The sequence below is a fragment of the Coptis chinensis genome, chromosome 2 (genome assembly GCF_015680905.1).
Source record: "Coptis chinensis isolate HL-2020 chromosome 2, ASM1568090v1, whole genome shotgun sequence".
Lineage (NCBI taxonomy): Eukaryota > Viridiplantae > Streptophyta > Magnoliopsida > Ranunculales > Ranunculaceae > Coptis > Coptis chinensis.
Window position 1 is genome coordinate 26025022 of NC_141457.1, and position 14689 is coordinate 26039710.

The following is a 14689-nucleotide window of genomic DNA, read 5'->3' on the forward strand; positions in this document are numbered from 1 at the left end:
TAGCAAGAGAAAGCACCGAGGGATCTTTCTTTACATACCAGAGTCGAGAAATTTTTAAACCTTCTCTCATAATAAACATTTTGATAGAAATAAAAGTATGCTGGATGAAATGAGGCCATAAAAGACCACAAATGACTATAAGAGAAACAATACAGTGATACACTACTACCAAGTAAGAGTGTAAGCAAAAATTATCTCCATTCTCCATAATATAAACATATATATTCCACTACAGATATTTAGATCATTTTTGACTTATGGAGCTCTGCAATGAAAATATTATTAAGAGAACAACTGTAAGAAAATGCAAGAAGTCTATACCAGAATTTTTGCGCTTCCAAAATCACAAAGCTTTACGTCATGGGTATGAGGATCAACCTACTCCAAAAGAAGAGGATACCTCATAACACTTTAATTGAATATAAAACACTGAGAGAGTAATTACCATAAGATTTTGTGGCTTCACATCCCGATGGCAAACTCCAGGTACAGTGTGAATATATGCTAGCCCTCTAAAGATCTGAAAAAAAATCATCAATTACATAGTGTCCTATCAAAGTACTATGATAAAAAATATATATATATGAAAAAGAAGGGAACTACATACTTGGTATGTATAGAGTTTCACATAGAGGAGTGACATCCTCTGATTCATGTTCGAGTAGTGCTTAAGAACTCGGTAGACAGTTTCAGGAACATATTTTATTTCCAAGTTGAGATAAAGTTCATTCCTACTGGTGGTAGAAAAAAAACAGTGCTAAATTTTTTGCATTTGAAAATTCAGTTTTGCAATCCAAATAAATTAAGAAATTGAATTGGGTTCAATTTTTCCTGAAATTAACTATGAAAGGAAAAGAAGAATTAAGAGGGGAAAAAACAAACAATTAGAAAAATACATACTAACCTTTTAACTTATTGCTAAATTTGATACTGAGATGGTGCAAGTTCAATGATCGTATGTTTGAAAGAGACGAATAGAAAGTCTTATTTCGGAGAAGTAGGGCGAAACGCTGTGGTCTGTTTTTAGTATCGATTTTAAAGTTAATTTGGGTATTGGTCAAGAACGAAGAAGACAGCGGTTTTCTTTTTTTTTTTTTAATTGTGAAACCGTGAAACGGTGTCTTGTTTTCTATTTTCTGAAGACTTTGAGTTTTATAGTCTTGGGAATGTTTTAAATTACCAATTTACCCTTCGAACATGAAGTGTATAAAATTTCGTGGGTGAAACTTTTGGGTACCCTTTTGGACCAAAAGATTGGGTTAAAACCGAAAATACGGGAACTAATAAACGGCGACAAGTTTTCCCATTATATATAAGATATATAAACACTACACACCTATAAGAAAATAAGCAACAAACAACGCAACTTAATCAAGATTTGTACAAACACCAGATGACTATGACCTTTGATTTAAAAAATCAACACTAACCAAATCTGAAGATCAATACATGCAACAAATCATTGAGTATACATTCAGCTTGAAGACAATACAACATTGAAATGAATATACATGCGATGAATGAAAGTCAAAGCATAAAATTACCACAAAAATTTGAGAAAGTGGTTGTCAGGATTGAATCTAGCTTACTTTGATCTAATGATGCAGTGGAAATGTCAGCTAGAACCATCAAAGCATATCTCGACACCCTTTCCGCCAATCTCTGCTATTAAGCACTTGAAGCTGCTCGATTCAAGCTCAGCAATGACCTTGTCAAGTTGTCAACAACTGTTTTAGGTAGCACTGATACATGTGGTCAAGGGTTGCATGGCCAAGAAATCAATAATAAGACGATAAGGAAATACAGAAAAAGAACAGCAAGCAGGTATACTACTTTAACATGCGCATGGTAGACTTCTATCAATTGCTCTTTCATAAAATACAAGAGTTGTAGAAAAACTATACTTGTACGTTTTTATCTAATTAAAGTAGAAAACTCCCATGACCCCTCTAAAAAAAGGAAATGTTCTCCACCACATTTTCTGGATAAAGAAAAAAATGTATGATAGGAAGGCGCATATAACAAAAAATGTTTGATCAGAAACACCATATCAGGTGTTTCATCACTTAGAACCATTTTGTAAAGTAAACATATCAGAGCATTGTGATTGAATGCAAACATGGAATGGAAAAATTAAACATGTTATATCCAGTTCATAGCACATTAAATATGGCAGAACAAGCATACAAATAATCAATATTACTTACTACTAGCAAAGATGGGAAAAATTACTTTTAAAGTAAATCAGAAGATAGTATAAAAGTTAGATACATGTTGGTAACAAAGTCAATACACACCCTCCGCCGCCTGCTCCCGTTAGCTTGGAAGCTAACTTATATCTTTCAAAGTTACACAGACTCACACCCATGCATTGGAGAAGACCTTGATTCATCTCGATTAACTCTTCAAGCTTCCCTTCCTTCTCAACAAATTAAGGAGAGGTCGTCTGATGTAGGTGACTGGATAATGGGTGTAAGTACCCTCCGTTCCACACTACAGTACACGTGTCCACATACCAGATCGTCCTCCTTCAACTCATCCCACACCATCAGATCGTACCCACGACCCAACACCCAGGTCATCCACAACATTAGTTACATCTATTTATGGAAGCAAATCAACTAGCGCAATCTCGGAGATCAATCAACGCCACAATCAAGGAGACATTAACTTTGTAACAGCAGAATAATGGCGAATCATCAAGATAGCACACAAGGTGGATCTATAATTTATAACGGTCCAGAGCAAATATGGAAAGTCAGCTCAAACATCTATAAATAGAGAGAAATGAACTACGTAAGGCTTGATTCAAGTTTTTCCCCAAGAAACTTGATACGTAGGCAACTCTTATCCCAAGAAGAGTGCAGCCATTCCTAAACCAACACATCATCAGGTCATAAACCCAAATTAAGTAACATCTACATTGGCGCCGTCTGCCGGTTTGTTCTCTTGAGAAACTACACATACCATTTTCTCATGCCCACGAAGCTGGTCACAAACAAGCCACCATGGAAGCACAATTACAAGCATTAGCATATCAGATGAAGACGCTACAGGAGTCATTTGTAGTACTTTAACAAGAGAACCAGACAATGAGCGAGCACATCACCTCTAACAACAACAACGGCACTCCAGACGCAGTAGAGAACAATGCCGTCACAGCCCTCACCACAACCACAAACAAAAGGTTAGAAGACTTTGAACAAAGATTGGAGAAGTCGAACGACAAGGCTAGCACGCTCCAGATCGCCCAAAAGATCCTCCAGACGTACAAGGCGTCACCATTCACAGCTGAAATCAGAGACAAACACCTTCTATTAAAGTTCATCCAGCCAAAGTTCCCGCTGTACGATGACAGCTCGTGTCCAGGTCAGCACGTAGCTCGTTTCACCCAGATCCTCACCCTATATAGTGCTACAGAGTACGACTACTTAAAGTGCAAACTCTTTGCAACTAACCTAAAAGACGGAACTTTGGAATGGTTTTACACACTCACTCCTGATTCAATCAGCAACTTTGACAAGCTAGCTGAGTCGTTCGCATCAGAGTTCGTCCACAATAGGAAGAAGCAAGCCGACCTAGACTCCCTATTTCAGCTCAAGAAAGCACATGGCGAGACGATTTGCGCTTTCCTAGGACGTTTCAAAAAGGAACTCCTTTCAATGGAGCCAGGCTTAAAAGACAGCTTTGCAACTTCTGCATTCATCATGCTCTCCTGGATGACTCCGACCTAGCAGGGTCCCTAATGTGAAACAAACCGGAATGCTTAGATGACCTATACCACATAATAGACAAGTACATCAAGTACTCGCAATGGTTGGCCCAGCGCAAGGGCAAAGAAGTCCTTACAGGGAGCGACAAACAAGAGCCCTAACAAAGCATCCACTATTCTGGGAACAACAACAACAACAACAACAATAACAAGAGCTCCAGCCCCGACAAACCCTCTTACACAAAGAGGGAATTCTCCAACTTTTCCAGGATGCCAAGCCAGATCCTGAAGAAGATATATGCAGCACCATACTTCAAGCCCAACATCCACAAGGTGATCGCCATTCTAGAACGTCCATACTGCCATTTCCACAAGCTCCACCACCATGACACCAATGATTGTTGGAGCCTCAAGCACTACCTCCAAGACTTAGTAGAGAAAGGCAAATTGAATATATGTTAGTTAATTTGGGTCTACAACCTGATGATGTGTTGGATTGGGAATGACTGCACTCTTTTTAGGATAAGAGTTGCCCACGTATCAAGTTTCTTGGGGTAAAACTTGAATCAAGTCTTATGTAGTTCATCTCTCTCTATTTATAGATGTTTGAGATGACTTTTCATATTTGCTCTAGACCGTTATAAAGTGTAGATCCACCTTGTGTGTTATCTTGATGATTCGCTATTATTCTACTATTACAAAGTTAATGTCTCCTTAATTGTGGCGTTGATTAAGCTCCAAGATTGCGCTAGTTGATTTGCTTCCATAAATGGTTGTAACTGATGTTGTGGACGACCTGGGTGTTAGGTCGTGGGTACGATCTGATGGTGTGGGACGAGTTGAAGGAGGATGACCTAGTATGTGGACACGTGTACTGTAGTGTGGAACAGAGGGTACTTACACAGCCCCCTTTATTTTTTTTATCCGTTCTTTGGACAACTGGTGGGTGGAAAAAGGACGATTTAAAAAATAAAGTCTGAAAACACGTGTCTGACAGCTGTTTGTTTTGAATTTAGGTTTCGGAAAATGTGTGGGAATAGTTGGGTTTTGAAACGTGGGCCCAAATCACGACGATTTTGTGGGCTAGTCATGATTGTGCTTGCGTGGGAAACAGAAACGATTTGTATTTTCTTGAGGTTTTGGGCAGATAAGGGTTTTGGTTTTGTGAAAGGTTTTCGTCTATTCATTCTTCAAGCCAAAGGAAAAAACACAGAGCAAAAGAAAGAAAGAAAAAAAAAACTTTCTCTTCCTTTGCTATCAGGTTCGTGCTTTTCAACTTTAAAAATTTGATCTTTTCTTCTTCTTTTGATTTTGCAATGTCTATGACTAGTGATAGTTTGAGTGGTGAAGTTGAAATGGATGAATGGAGAGAGAGAACAGTAAAATGGAGAGAGAGAACAGTAAGTGTTAAAGAGGAATATGTTGAAGTTAGGTCTCGTAGTGGTGATGAGGCTTCGTCGTCTCCACTATTGGAGATGAGGGCTGAGGATGCGAGGAGGCCTAGGTCGAAAGATTGTTATGCTTCTCTGAGGGAGGAGTTTGGTTAGGTGAAGGCCGACCTGGCCATGTACGACCTGAGGGGGGAGAGGAATTTGTTTAATAGTGACTACGTTCCTTGGGGTGGAGGAGTAGTTGTTTGTTATAGACAGTTTAAGGCTGGGATGAGGTTGCCTTTTTCCCCGTCTTACTGTGCAGGTGCTGAATTATTTGGGAAAAGCCGCTTGTCATTTTGTAGGGAACAATTGGAGGATTTTTCATGTGTTGGATTTGTTGAATGACAGGGGCTATAACATATGCTTATCAGATGTGTTGGAGCATTTTGTTGTGAGGAGGTCGGGTGCTCTAAACTTCAGTTTTCAGGTCGGTAAGGGGAAATCTCCTGTTATTATGGGGGTAAGCAAGGAGGAATGGAGTCGTAGGTCGTTGTTGGTTGTGGGTAGATATTGTCCTCCTCATTGGGAGTTGGCAAATCGTGTTGTACAGTTTGCTGGCAGGTCATTGGTTTTAGGTCATAATGTGTGTATGGTATACTATGATTTGGACGTTTTGACTTATTTGTTTTGTTTTTGCAGAAGTTTCTATTCGTGGTTGTACCAAGACCGGTGCTATATAAAGGTTTGCTTGTTTGAGTTGGGAGAAGAAACGAGCTTTGTTAGGGGGAGGTTGCTCATTATTTTAAGAGGCGTGGAGGAGAGAAAATTAACCGTAAGAAGTTGGAGCAAAAGAAGAGGGCTCACAAGGCTGTCGTTGTTCTCTCTAATTCTAGCTCAGATTCTGCCATAGAGAGTGAGAGCTAAAAGAAGGCACCTATTTCTGGAGTGAGAAAGGCTGGAGGGGCTGGTGATAGCCGTTCTGGGGCAGGTAAGACGGCTGGTGTGGCTGCTGAAAGCCGTTCTACACCTAGACACTCTGAGGTGGGTGATGTGGATCGTTTGGCATCCCAACGTTCTGAGCTAGGGGATGGAGGACGCTCTGCATCTAACTGCTTTTCTGCTGGTGATGCGGATCGTTCTGCATCCAACCGCTTCTCCTCTGGTGATGTGGATCGTTCTACATCAACCTGTTCTGAATCGGTTGCTAGAAGTGCTGGTGGTTTCGCTATTGATAATGCTGGTGGAAGTGCTGGTGGAGATGGTGATGCTCCTACTTCATTCCGGAGGCCTAATTTGAAGAGGCGCTCTGAAGTGGTTGAGACGGAGGGGGCTAAGAGGTCCTGAACTGAGTCTGAGGAATGACCTAATACTGTAGAAGGTCGTACTTCTTCAGGTCGGGTACCTTTGAAGAAGATGAACTTGAGTGATTTGGCTGTTGACGCTGGGGTAGCTGAGGCCCATGGTAAGAAGAAGGTTGTTGATGGTGAGCCTGCTGCTCAGCAGTGCAAGTGGTCAGGGAGTGTGGCCCTAAGTGACAAGAGTGGAGATGACGTTCTGAGCAGGCTTGTCATGTATGAGGACCCTGCTAGTGGGTTGAGGAAGTTTGTGAAGAATGGGGACTGCAGTTTCAAGTCCACATTCGTTGCTGGAGGGTTATTGGAGAGCATTATTCTTGATGGAGATAGGCGTAAGCTGGATGGTAAGAGTCTGGAGGTGAACTTGAAGGAGATGGATCGGTCGCTGTGCTTTGTGAGTGTTCTTCTGTTATGAGTTTGTTCTCTTTGGGCTTTGTCAATATTGGTCCGATCTAATCTTAATTTGTTATTTGTCAGGTTCTGGCCATGTATAGGAAGTTGAGGGAGATGGCATGTATCTCCGATCTGTACAAGAAGGAGTTGGATGCCACTAAGGAGGCCTATGGCAAGCTGGTGGCCAAGCAACAAGTGGAGAGGGCTGAGTTCGTAGGGTTGAGGACTCAGGTGCAAGAGCTTGGTGGGAAAGTGGCTCTGTTGCAACCTTCTCTTGACTCTTTGAGGCTGGAGGTTCAGCAGTGGATTGTTGAGTGCAAGAAAGTGTGGGCCGTTACTAAACGAGCTGAGTCTGAATATAACAACCTAGTGGATTTGGTGAAGGGGGTGATACTTACGTTCTGGTGGATGATTTTTTGGAGCTAGATCGTAAGTATTAGATCCTTAAAATGTCAGTTGAATGTGGGGCTGCAACAGTGTCTGCGGAAGATACTGGTGCAGATGCTAGTAGACGATCTATTCTGCCATCCGATCTAGGTGCTGCTCCAACTGCCTCTCCTGGTGATGTTGTCGAAGATTTGTTGACTGTTGGTGGTGATTCGGATAGCAGTTCTGATGTTGTACAGGGCAGCGAGCTGGATCCTTTGAATGTTAATCAAGTTTCTCCTGTTGTTTTGTCTTAAGCTTCTCTAGTTTAATTTTGGTTGGCTGTTTCTTTGAACAATTTTGAAACGTACACTTGTGCTCTTGCTACTGATAAACAAAATTTTTGATAATGGGGATACTATGGTCGTTTTCCTGGGATGACGTGGGGGCTTCCAGTATTTAACCGAATTTGTTATTTAAGTAGAAATATTTAAATTACTTACTTGTTGAGATTGTGCTTGAGGTTTGCATGCATGTGATTGCTTTTGTTGTCTTTGCGTGTTGTTTGACGACCTGTGTTATATAGCGGTAGCATTGATGAACTGCTGAACTTGGGTAGGTCGTCTGATTATAACAGGTTGTAGAGCATTTGTATATGACCTGGTAGATTTGCATAGTTGACACCTAGGCTTTGCCATGTTTAGGTGTGTGTAAGTCGTTCCTTTTAGGAGAACCTCTTATAGTTAGCCTTTGAATGACCATTATAGTTGAGTCTAACTTAAACCATTTCGAGATTGTAAGTTGACTTGGGGTCCTTTTGGGGGTCCCCTGGATTGCATTTGGCTGATAATTGGCTTTTGAGTGGCAATTACAGTTGAATCATACTTAACCCTGACGTTGATGTTAAGTTGATTTAGGGTCCTTTTGGGGGGACCTTGGTTTGAATTGATTGATAATTAACCACTGCGTGGTTGTTGTATTTGAGTTGTTCTTGACTCCTTTTTTGATGTACGACCTGACATTGTGATGTCCTAGGTCGGGTTACGTAGCGCAAGGTGCATGGTATTCATGTAATGCAAAAATGACATCTGTACTCGAAATGTTGATGGAATTTTATTCATATCGACCTATATATCTGGAGAAAAACTTATTGATAAAATTGCTTTAGGAAAGATGTATTCCAAGGTCGGAGAAGCATGTCACCGAGCTGAGTTTTAATCCAGTACGCTCCGTTTCCAACAGCTCTGTCAACTATGTATGGTCTCTCCCAAGTTGGATAGAGTTTGGCTGGTGCTAAAGTCTTTTTGAGGACTAGGTCGCCAGCTTAGAAAGATCTTGGGACGACCTTCTTGTTGTATGATCGTTGGATTGTCTGGTGGTACTGAGCTAGGGATATAACAGCTGTTTCTCTTAGCTCTTCTAGGAGATCGACTTCTTTGGCTAAGATGTTGTCATTGTCTCCCGATTCGACGATGTCTAAGCGTGTGGTTGTGATTGTGAGCTCTAATGGTATTACTGCTTCTGTTCCGAAGCAAAGTGTGAAAGGAGACTCGTTGGTACTAGCTCTGGCTGTTGTTCTGTATGCCCATAAAATGTTCTCGAGCTGCTCTGGCCATTGGCTTTTCTTGCTCTCCAATTTTTTTTAGAGATTTTCTTTGATGACTTTGTTTGTGGCCTCTGCTTGGCCATTGCTTTGTGCATATCTAGGTGTAGAAAATGCTTGAGTGATGCGCCATTTTTGTAGAAAAGTCTTGACTTGTGTGCCAGCAAATTGGGTTCCATTTTCTATGATAAAGGTGTTGGGTAGACCAAATCTTGTGATGATATTGGTCCATATGAAGTTGATGACGTTAACTTCCTTGACTTGGACTAGTGGGATTGCTTCAACCCACTTGGTGAAGTAATCTGTGGCTGCTAGGACGTATTTGTGCCCTGTTTTCTTTTGTGGGATGAATGGTCCCATGATGTCTAGCCCCCACATGTGAAAAGGTCATGGGCTGGCAATATTGATTAATTCCCTTGCTGGACTTAGGTGGTTGTGGCCAAATGTTTGACATTGGTGGCATTTAAGAACGTACCTTTTTGCCTCGATATGCATGCTTGACCAATAATACCCTTGGGCTATTGTTTTATGTGCCAGAGATCTTGCTCCTGTATGGTTGCCGCATTCACCTTTGTGGATTTCATCGAAAATGAGTTGGCTTTCGCGCGGAGTTATGCACCTTAGGTGGGGTTCTCCTGCGGATTTGCGGAACAATCGTCCGTTAATTACTGTGTATTTTGGGGCTCGAAATTGTATTACACGAGCATTTTTTGCTTCTGCCGGGAGCTCACCCTGTAAAATGTACTTCAGGAATGGGCCTATCCAAGATTGAGTGATTTCTTCTTCGGATGAGGGCTGAAAGTCGATGAGGCTGTTGACACTTTCTTTCTGGTATGCTGGTCTTTCCAGGATGTCAATGTAGATTGTGCTAGGGCAAACCTCTTGTGTCTTTGAGGCTAAGAAAGCTAGACTGTCTGCATGTCTGTTATCTTCCCTGGGAATGTGCTCCAATGAGAACGTTTTGAAAGATCTTATGAGGTCATTGACGACCTGAGCGTACTTTGCCAGGTTTACTCTATTCGTGACATATTCTTTGGTGATCTGCTTGACGATTAGCTACGAGTCGCTGTAAGCTTTAAGCTTTAAGCTTTGGGACTTGTAGCTGATGTGCCATGCGGAGGCCTGTGATCAATGCTTCATACTCCGCTTCATTGTTGGACGTTGTGAAACCAATCTTGATTGATTTTTGTAGCTGGGTGCCATCTGGTGATGTTAACACAGCCCCCAGTCCACTTCTATTATTGTTGCACGCCCCATCTACGCAGAGGTGCCATGTGTCTGGGGTGGCAGGTTGATGGAGTGAAGTGATGGGCTCAGGTTCCCAGTTGATGTCTTCGACAGGGAAGTCCGCAAGGAAATCATCAATGACCTGTCCTTTGTGAGACGTTCTGGGAACGAACTTTATGTGGTGCTCTCCGAGCTCTTCAGCCCACTTGGCCATACGAGCGGTTTTGTTGTTGGAACTCAATACTTGCTTGATGGGTACATTGGTGATGACCTTGATGCTGTTAGATTGGAAGTAAGGTCGAAACTTCTGAGCTGAGTAGAGTAAAGAAAGCATCGTTTTCTCCATTGGAGAATAGTGCTTTTCTAAATCTGCCAATGTCTTGCTGGTGAAGTAGACTGGCTTTTCGACTCTTTCGTATTCGCAAAAAAGAACTGAGCTGATTGCAAAGTCGGTTGTTGCAAGGTAAAGCCCCAATGTTTCTCCTTCCTCTAGCTTGGACAGGACGGGCGGCGTTGATAAGTAAGCTTTCAGGTCGGTGAAGGCTTTGTGGCATTCGTCTGTCCATGTGAATGTTGCGCCTTTTTTGAGTATTTGCAGGAATGGTCTGTATTTGTCAAATACTCGTGAAATGAATCTGTTGAGTGCTGAAACTATTCCTGATAACTTATGAATTTGCTACTTTGTAGTTGGTGCTGGCGTTTCAGGGAGAGCTCGTATTTGTTCTGGATTTGCTTCAATGCGCCTTTGTGAAACGAGGTAACCTAAAAATTTTCCCGAGACTACTCCGAATACGCATTTTGCTGGGTTGAGCTTCATCTTGTTTTGGCGAAGTCATTCAAAGGCTTCTTGTAGGTGGGAGATGTGATCGCCCGCCTTTTCACTGTTGACCACCATGTTGTCTATGTAGACCTCCATAGTGTCTCCTATCAAGTCTTTGAACATTTTGGTGACCAGTCTTTGGTAGGTCGCACCGGTGTTCTTCAAGCCGAATGGTAGGACGTTGTAACATAACGTTCCTTGCTCGGTTATAAAGGATGTCTTTTCCTAGTCTTCTTTTGCAAGTGGTATTTGGTTGTATCCACTATATGCGTCCATAAATGATAAAAGCTTGTGGCCGCACGTTTGATTTACCAGTATGTCGATCCTTGGTAGGGGGAAGTTGTCCTTTGGGCAGTGCTTGTTGATGTTAGTGAAGTCTATGCAAAGTCGTACCTGACCGTTCTTCTTTGGAACGGCTACAATGTTGGCTAGCCAGGTCGGATACTCGACTTCTCTGATGAATCTAACATTCTTGAGTTTTTCTATCTTTTCATTGATGGCTTTCTGAAATTTGAGTGCTAGTTTCCTAGGTCGTTGTTTGATGGGCTTGACGGTTGGATCTACATTTAACTTGTGGCAAGCGACCTAAGGATCGATTTCTGGCATATCGATATATGACCAAGCAAAAACATCTTTATTGAGAGATAGAAATTTGACAAGTTGCTTCTTGAGCTTGGGGTCTAAATCAGCCCCTACATAAACAAACTTTGGGTCATCATCTGTGCCCAGATTGATTTTTTCTCTTGGTTCTATTTGAGTTTGTTTCCCTTTGAGCTTGTCTGCTGCAGTTGCTGGAGGGCTGGATGTTTGAAGATCTTGCTTCTTTGGGACGTCTTTGTTTTTTACGACCTGAGGCTTGGGTGAGGTCGTTGTGCTGATGTGATTGCACAGGTGAGCTTCTAGTTGGTTGCTTCTGAGCTCCATGATGCCTCGGGGACCGGGAAATTGCAGGACCTGGTGTAGGGTTGATGGAATTGCTTGGATCTTGTGAATCCATCGGCGTCCTAGAATGGCAGTGTAGGACGACTTGACATCGATCACACTGAAGCGTGTTGAAGTTTTGACCATGTCTTCATTTTCTCCAATGGAGACTGGCAGGATGACATCTCCAATGGCATCTGTACGATCTCTATTGAACCCATAGAGCAGTGCATTTGATTTTATCATCACCGAGTCTAGCAGGTGCATGTCCTTGTAAGTTTGATAGAAAAGTATGTCGCACGAGCTGCCTGGATCGATGATGACTCTTTTGACTGTCCACCCGTTGATTTTGACGTGCAATACCAGGGCATCATTGTGGGGTAGGCACACCTTGTCTAGATCCTCTTCAGTGAATGAAATTGTTGTTGTTGTTTGAGGGTTATTGGGATTGATCACCTTAGCTTTGTGGGAGAGGTGATAGATTTATTGAAGTGCTCCAACTCATCGGCGTTTTTCATGACCTGAGGTTTCGTCATTTGAGGTGTCTGTAATCATATTGATTACTTTCTCCTCATCGTGGTCGGAGGAGTGTTGTCTCCTGTTGTGCCTCAACCGACCTAGAGATCATCGGGCTGCTCTGCTCCTGCTTCTGTTGTTGGCAGGTCATTCGTTGCTGCGGCTCTTGCTTCTGTGCCGTTTGGCATCCAACTTATGCCTTAGGTCGCTTTCTGGCAGGAACTCTTTCAATTTGCCTTCCTCCACTGAGTCTTGGAGATAGTGCTTGAGGCTCCAACAATCATTGGTGTCATGGTGGTGGAGCTTGTGGAAATGGCAGTATGGGACGTTCTGGAATGGTGATCACCTTGTTGATGTTGGGCTTGAAGTATGGTGTTGCATATATCTTCTTCAGGATCTGGCTTGGCATCCTGGAGAAGTTGGAGAATTCCCTCTTTGTGTAAGAGTTTGTGGGAGCTGGAGCTCTTGTTGTTGTTATTATTGTTGTTGTGGTTCCTAGAATAGTGGATGCTTTGTTTGGGCTTTTGTTTGTCGCTCACTGCGATGACTTCTTTTTCTTTACGCTCGGCTAACCGTTCCTCATACTTGATGTATTTGTATATTCTGTGGTATAGGTCGCCTAAGCGTTCTGGTTTGTTTCGCATTAGGGACCCTGCTAGGTCGGAGTCATCCAGGAGAGCGTTGGTGAATGCAGAAGTTGCAAAGCTGTCTTTTAAGCCTGGCTCCATTGAGAGGAGCTTCTTTTTGAAACGTCCTAGGAAGGCGCGGATCGTCTCGCCATGTTCTTGCTTGAGCTAAAACAGGGAGTCCAGGTCGGCTTGCTTCTTCCTGTTGTGGACGAACTCTGATGCGAATGACTCAGCTAGCTTGTCGAAGTTGCTGATTGAATCAGGAGTGAGCATGTAAAACCATTCCAAAGCTCCGTCTTTCAGGCTAGTTAAAAAGAGTTTGCACTTCAAGTAGTCGTACTCTATAACACTGTATAGGGTGAGGATCTGGGTGAAACAAGCTACGTGCTAGCCTGGACACGAGCTGCCGTCGTACAACGAGAACTTTGGCTGGATGAACTATGATGGAGGGTGCTTGTCTCTGATTTCAGCTGTGAATGGTGAAGCCTTGTACGTCTGGAGGATCTTCTGAGCGATTTGGAGCGCGCTGGCCTTGTCATTCGACTTCTCCAATCTTTATTCGAAGTCTTCTAACCTTTTGTTTGTGGTTGTGGTGAGGGTTGTGATGGCGTTGTTCTCTACTGCGTTTGGAGTGCCGTTGTTGTTGTTGGAGGTGGTGTGCTCACGCACTGTCTGGTCCTCTTATTGAAGTACTACGAACGACTCCTGTAACGTCTTCATCTGACCTGCTAATGCTTGTGATTGTGCTTCCATGGTGGCTTGTTTGTGACCAGCTTCGTGCGCTTGAGAAAATGGTATGTGTATTTTCTCAAGAGAACGAACCGGAGACGGCCAATCCAACACATCATCAGGTCGTATACCCAAATTAACTAACATCTATAATGGGTGAAGATAACTCTTTGCTGATAGAATCAACTGCAGTAAAAACATGAGCCATAGCTGGGTGCCTTAAGATGCTTTCTGAAACGTACGTACACCGGCCACCAATGCTTTTGTGTTTCTCCCAACTTTTGTATTAGTAATAAGCATCTTGAGTGGCATACTGGATTTCATGAGAGTCAATTTGCCCGAAACTTGAACAAGATTAGATTGCCTATTACATTAACCGAAATTACAAATGATCTCCCAATAAAACAACCTTTTTGCAAAATTTGAAAAGAATAGAAAAAAGTCATTTGACAAACTAGACTAGAGAGATAAATATATTGCAAAGATATGAGGAGATAGTTATGTCTCCTCATAATGAGCAGTTAGTTATTTCAATTTTTAAGTCTTTATTGTTTCCGTTATGTCTCCAAACGAGAAAAGAAGACAATCCTTAAAAAACGTTTTTATAGTTGTAATTTGGCGCACTTTTGTCGTTTAATTTTTTCCAATTTTTCAAGTATTGTGAATAAATGGGATTTTGGGCTCAACAAAATTGTCAGACCCCATTTTGGGCTGGGGTCTAGAAATAATAAGACCCATTGTTTTAAAAAACGCTAGGCGGTAGTCGGGCGGTGGGAGAGCGCCTAGCGCCTTCTAGGCAGTACCTAGACGGGCTAGGCGCTAGGCGGTTTTGTTTCCCTAATATATATAGTAATACACACATATACTATAAGAAATGAAGAAAATCATTTACCATAATTCAAAAAATAAATACAAACAAAGATACTTATTACAAAAATGAGTAATAGTTGAAGAATATCGACTTTATATAAAAACATACTCTTTGTTATAGTGACATACAATTTACATTAGACTTGAGTCTTTTAAACTCATTCAAATCTTAAGT

General features: G+C 42.1%; 1 long non-coding RNA gene across 1 annotated transcript; it reads right to left on the reverse strand.

Annotated features, from left to right (window-relative positions):
- Positions 1–319: 319 nt before the first annotated feature.
- On the reverse strand, positions 320–694 carry LOC147515544 (uncharacterized). Its single transcript, XR_015213453.1, has 3 exons — positions 608–694; positions 446–520; positions 320–378 (listed from the first exon to the last, which is right to left on the reverse strand). It is a non-coding gene; the product is annotated as an uncharacterized LOC147515544 (long non-coding RNA).
- Between the last annotated feature and the right edge of the window lie 13995 nt (positions 695–14689).